Genomic DNA, 6,115 nt, shown 5'->3' with positions numbered 1-6,115 from the left:
TCTATATCATACCTTTATAAAATCCTTTACTGACTGTTATGCCCACCCTCTTCTCCCACCTGAATGCATTCTATGCACAGCTATATTAGTCAGGATTCTCCAGAGAAACAAAACCAACAAGGTGTGTGTGTGTGTGTGTGTGTGTGTGTGTGTGTGTGTGTATGTAGATAGATTTTAAGGAATCGACTCATATGATTTATGGAGGCTGGAAAGTCCAAAATCTGCAGGGTGGGCTCTCAGGCTGTCAGGCTGGATACAAGGAAGAGCTGATGTTGAAGTATGAAGGAAGTCTGTTGCAGTATTCCTTCTTGTTCGAGGGAGGTCAGCATTTTTGTTTTATCCAAGCTTCCAAATGACTGGAAGAGGCCCATCATATTTTAAAGGCAATCTGCTTTACTCAAAGTCTACCAATTTAATTGTAAATCTCATCCAAAAACACCCTGACAGAAAATATCCAGAACAATATTTGATGAAATATCTGGGCACCGTAGCTCAGTCAAGTTGACACATGAAATTAACCATCACAACTATTTTTTTTAGTTTCCAACCAATTTCCTGGGACCTCATTGAACTTTGGGCATATTCAAGGCATTATATCATACATGTGAGTATTCTCTGTCATTGGCATCATAACAAATAAAAGAAAAAAATGAATTCCACATAAAGGTAATAGTAGAGTCTAAGACACTGTATGCAGAGAGCAGGGTAAAAGTCAACCCAGGGAAATACCTGGGTATTACAGTTAGGAAAAGTAAGACATGACAGTGAAAGAGGAGTGACGGGGGCAGGGTAGTGCATCCATGACTCACAAAAAGACTCCTGGGTCAATATTGTCACTGTTGTGAGAGATGGAGGGTGTCAGGGTCCAGAAGACAATGTTGGGACTAGCTCTGTAAGAGCGCATCTGTTTAGGGATCCAGGCAGGAAACAGATAGCTGCTCGATTTGGTTTATTTAAGAAGCATTTAATATACTATTAAAAAGGTGTGGGAAATATGAGAAGGAAGCAGGGAAATGACAAGGTACCCAGGTACTATTAAGGAAGAACAAAGAAATGTGAGCACTGGAGAAGTATTTACCTTCCCTGTGTCAGAAGAAACTTGGGAAAGGTGAGGCTCCTGGAACCAAGGACTGCATAACAAGAGACAGGACCATCTGTCAATGGATAAAATCAGCCTGTATCAACTTAGTCAAGAGGGAACCGGGCAGGGAAATGCTCTGACTTCACTTCGATTTTCTTGATTACCTGTTGATGCTCCCACTGACTAAACTAAGCCAGAGTGGGGTTGCCAGATAAAACACAACACATCCAGTTAAATTTGAATTTCTGGTAAGTCTAAGTATTCATATTACATATGACATGGGACATACTTGCATTAAAAACTTATCCTTTTACTGGAAATTCTAATTTAGCCTGATGTCCTATATTTTCATTTGCTAAACCATTCAACCCTAAGCCAGAGGGCAATGGAGTCCACCGAAGTGTCTCTAAAGCACAGCCAGTCAGGGTCCAGAACAGGAAGAGGAAGTGTGGGGAGTGGATCTGAAGGGCAATAGTTGATAGGAAGCACAGATGATCGCAGAAGCCAGACAAGAAGGAGTGGCTGGGGCAAAAGGTGCAGACAACCAAGTATCATCCACTTTTTGAGGATGCCACCGGTGGTTTGAGAGAGTAGCAGGATTAAGGGGTGGAGTGCATAGATGCAGCAAAGTGCAGAAGGGACCACCTCTCAAAAGCCTATTTGGAGAGGCCACAGCCCTTTACCTCTCCATTTGTGGGGCTCCTTTAATGCCTCTCCTCCAAAAGTCATTTATGTTGGTGCTCTGAATGCTCTCTAGAAAACACTCTTTATCTTTACCTTGAAGGATAAAGACATAAAAAAATTATATTTGTGGATAGGCGAAAGTTTCGAGATTTCATGTTTAACTTTTAGCCAGATTGCTCATTAGTATTAAGCAACTCGGGAGAAGAGATAAATCTACTTTTTCTCAAGAATCCTCAGAACTGAACTTTTACAAGTTTTTCCTTGCATTGCTGTATACCAAGACTGCAGACTGTATAAAATCTTCTCTTGTTACAAATTTTACTCTTTGGTCAGTCTCTATATTTTTAAGATTCAGGTAGTGTTAATATAAATTAACCTTTCATAAAGAGAATATAAATTTTAAAATAATATTTTTATCTGGAAGTTGGGAATTGGTACGTGTTTTTTTTTTTTTTTTTTCCTGTTTCCTTTTAACTGAAGCTCTGTAGAGTACTCACTTCCATGGCTAATTCTTGGTCATCTATGATGCTGTAAATAGGTATGCCATGGAGAAGTCAAATTTAAATGTCATTCATTTTGATATCTTGGTTACTTATTTCAGCTTTTTGATTTCTTTGTTTTACTTCACTGGGACAGCTACTGTTCACTCCCAATATGTGATAGAAAGGTAACTTACATCAGTAAGATAGTTTGTGTTCAGACAACCAAAAGATGACAAAATCCTGTCACTTTTTAAATATTTCTCAAGCCCATAACACAAACAGAAGGCTTGAGTAGAGATAAAATGAACCATCACCAGGGACCTGCAGAGTACTTATGAAGCAATTTCACTTTCTACAGTAAGAAATTTAAGCAAGAAGGCTTGAGACAAATACAAAAAAGGCAAACTAAATATTTATCCTCAAACATCCAATTCAGGACCATCATTCTCCAAGTTTGTAGCTACCACGGGCAGTTGCACTTTACATAACCAAATCTGTGCACAGACCGTGAACCTGAGACAGCTAGTGTGCATGCTGATCTTCTTTCAGTGCAGCATTTCTTCAAAACAACTTTCCTCCCCACTCCTCTTCCACGCAGTCTTTTCAGCCTTCAGTCTTACTAGCTGCCTTCCTCACACCTATTGTGCTACATTGTTCAACTTTCACCATTTTGGGGACATGAGAAGTACTCATTCAAACTGATGCTCTGGCTTGTGAGCAACTTTTTTTTTTTACTTTAAGTAGGATTCCAGTCAGATTAATAGATGCTTTGGCAAACTGTTTACCATGCAGGGCATAAATTTTCTTAGGTCAATTTTGCTATGTCCTCCCATTTTCCCAAGATTATAACTGAAACTCTTGGTAATATAAACCTGTTAATTAACTGAGTCTTTTTAGCTAACCCCATCTGATCATATGGATTGCAATTATTGTTATCCATACACTCACCATACCAGTATATGATTATGACAGATGTCTTCATACCAATTCCCTCAGCATTTCTGAGTGCCCACTGTGTTTTAGACACAAGTGGTCCCCAATGAGTAGACATGATGCCTCCTCTCCAAAAACTGTTAAATGGTAATCAGAAAAGCAGGTGAGCGCCATAATAGAGAGACACACAAAGAGCACAAATTGCTGGGGAGCAACAAATATCAGACTTAAGGAGAATTTGGGGATAATGTTCAGAGGGAGGAATGTTTCTAAAACAGTCAGAAACGGTCACAATTCTATGTTTTGAGCCTCTAAGTTCATAGCAAGCTTCTATCTTTTGGTTCATAAAAATAATGGCTGATAAATCATTAATACATGGAAAAACAAGAATTTCACATACAGATAACATCAGGCAGAAAGTGGTCAGGCTAAAGAAATCAAGACCTAGCTTTCTATTAGGAAGATCAGGTGGGCCATGGATTGTGTGCCCGGTTGACAAACTGGCCACAACACAGGACTGGAAAGTCACAGGCTAAATGAACAGTATCTCCTTAATCTCTAAGAGTTGAATCATACTTTGCTCAACTGTGAAGATGTGAAGAGTTCTGAGATTATTTTCAGATGATCTTGGTTTGAATTCCAACAAGTCCCTTCACCAATTCGAGGCTTAGGTGCCAAAGAGAAGTACTAATGATAATCACACACACACATACACATATACACACACAGTATTCACAGATTTTGTTGTGATGATGAAATGTAAATATACTAAAAGTGCTGGCACGTCTAATTATCAACTCTAAATCTGTACATTCTGTACTTTATCCCCTGATCACTTTTAAGAAACTGAATTTAGTTTTCTCACCTGAGTTAATTATCGCCTCCTACAACTTATAAGCCTGGATGACTTGGGTTCAGGGTATCAGCAAACCTTCTGAAATGGTAGGTAGCCCTGGATGGATGGTACTATCCTGTCGTTTCAGACACTAAGTCGTGTCTGACTCTTTGTGATCCCATGGACTGCAGCATGCCAGGCTCCTCTGTCAGCTCTTTGCATCAGCTTCAGCAACAGTCCTTGCAATGAATATTCCAGGTTGATTTCGTTTAGGATTAATTAGTTTGACCTCCTTGCCGTCCAGGGGATTCTCAAGAGTCATCTCTAGCACCACAGTTTGAAAGCATCAGTTCTTCAGCACTCAGTCTTCTTTATGGTCCAACTCTTCCATCCACACCTGACTACTGGAAAAACCATAGCTTTATAGTTTTTTGGATTATATGGACTTTTGTCAGCAAAGCGATGTTTCTTCTTTTTAATATGCAGTCTAGGTTTTGTCATAAGCTTTCCCTCCAAGGAGCAAGCGCCTTTAATTTCATGACTGCAGTCACCAACTGCAGTGATTTTGGAGCCCCCCAAAATAAACCAACTCAATGGACATGAGTTTGAGCAAACTCCAGAAGTTGGTGATGGACAGGGAAGCCTGGTGTGCTATAGTCCATGGGGTTGCAAAGAGTTGGACATGACTGAGCATCTGAACTGAACTGAACTGAAGAAAATAAAATTTATCACTGTTTCCATTTTTTCCTACAACGTGCTTAACTTAAGGGCTAGTTGCCTCCCTGAGTTAGGAGCTGCTTTGATTCTTCAACTGCAATGGAGTAGTTCTAGAACATCAGGAGATAGAAATCAATGGATTATTTTTTCTTATCCCTTTTTTCTTTATTTACACTATTCCAGATATGTGACAAAGGAAGAACTCTCATAATTCCTAGCTATCCAGGACCCCTGAGTGGAGGGATTCACTTTGCCTTAGGAATGGATCCAAAAGTGTTATCCTAGCCCATAACTAGGTTCCATGAACACCAACAACTTGGGCCACAAGTGACAAAAAAGCACCAAATTATGTTACCAATTTATGACAAATGGGAAAGGTTCCCTCTTGACTCTCTTGTAGAAGTACTGAGCAGGAAGAGGCATAATTTTTGTACAAAGGACTTTGCATAAGAAGCATGCAACAGCACAGACTGTGCTCAACTGCAAAAATAGAAATTATCCCCTCCTTCTACCCACACTCTTTGGTAGAGCCCACCCACACAGACTCCAGGCTGGCCTCCTGAATTGCTCCAGCTAGGCTTTAGTAAGCATGACACAAGCAGATATCTGACAAGCCCTTGTGCACAGAAGTATCCCCATCTGCTTCTTTGGTGATCCCTGCACTACCACCAAATGAATAAGCCCAGTCTGTTCTGCCACATGATGAACTATTCATGGCCAGGATGTCGCTTACATCCCAGCTGTCTTTGAACCAAGTGACAACTAGGTGAGCCCATCCTACAACCATCCAGCCCCAAAACAGAGAAACCACCCAGGGGGCCATAGAACAATAAGAAATAGTACTTTTTCTTTTAAGTCATATGTTTTTAGGTGGTTGTGAAAGTGAAAGTGAAGTTGCTCAGTCGTGTCCGACTCTTTGCAACCCCATGGACTGTAACCTATCAGGCTCCTCTGTCCATGGGATTTTCCAGGCAATAGCACTGGAGTGGATTGCCATTTCCTTCTCCAGTGGATCTTCCCGACCCAGGGATCAAACCCAGGTCTCCCTCATTGTAGACAGACGCTTTACCGTCTGAGCCACCAGGGAAGTTTTAGGTGGTTAGCAAAAGCTAATTGATAAAATTATGCATTCTCTTTCATGGTTGCCAAGTATAAATACATTATACGTATGTAAGTGTGTACATATATCTGTACATATATGCATGTATACTTTATCTTCTGGAAATGGGCACACAGACCTTAATAGTAACTTGTTAAATATTCACAGTTGATTTAATCTTCTTCCAAAGGAAAGGAAAACTTCATTACTTAGTGATGTTAGAATATTTCTCAATATTCTTAGCAGGAATATTTGTCACTTTTTCAGGGCAAAGGTCTGGATTT

This window comes from Oryx dammah, unplaced genomic scaffold, assembly GCF_014754425.2.
Source record: "Oryx dammah isolate SB20612 unplaced genomic scaffold, SCBI_Odam_1.1 HiC_scaffold_1, whole genome shotgun sequence".
NCBI lineage: Eukaryota > Metazoa > Chordata > Mammalia > Artiodactyla > Bovidae > Oryx > Oryx dammah.
Note: the sequence above shows the minus strand (reverse complement) of the source record.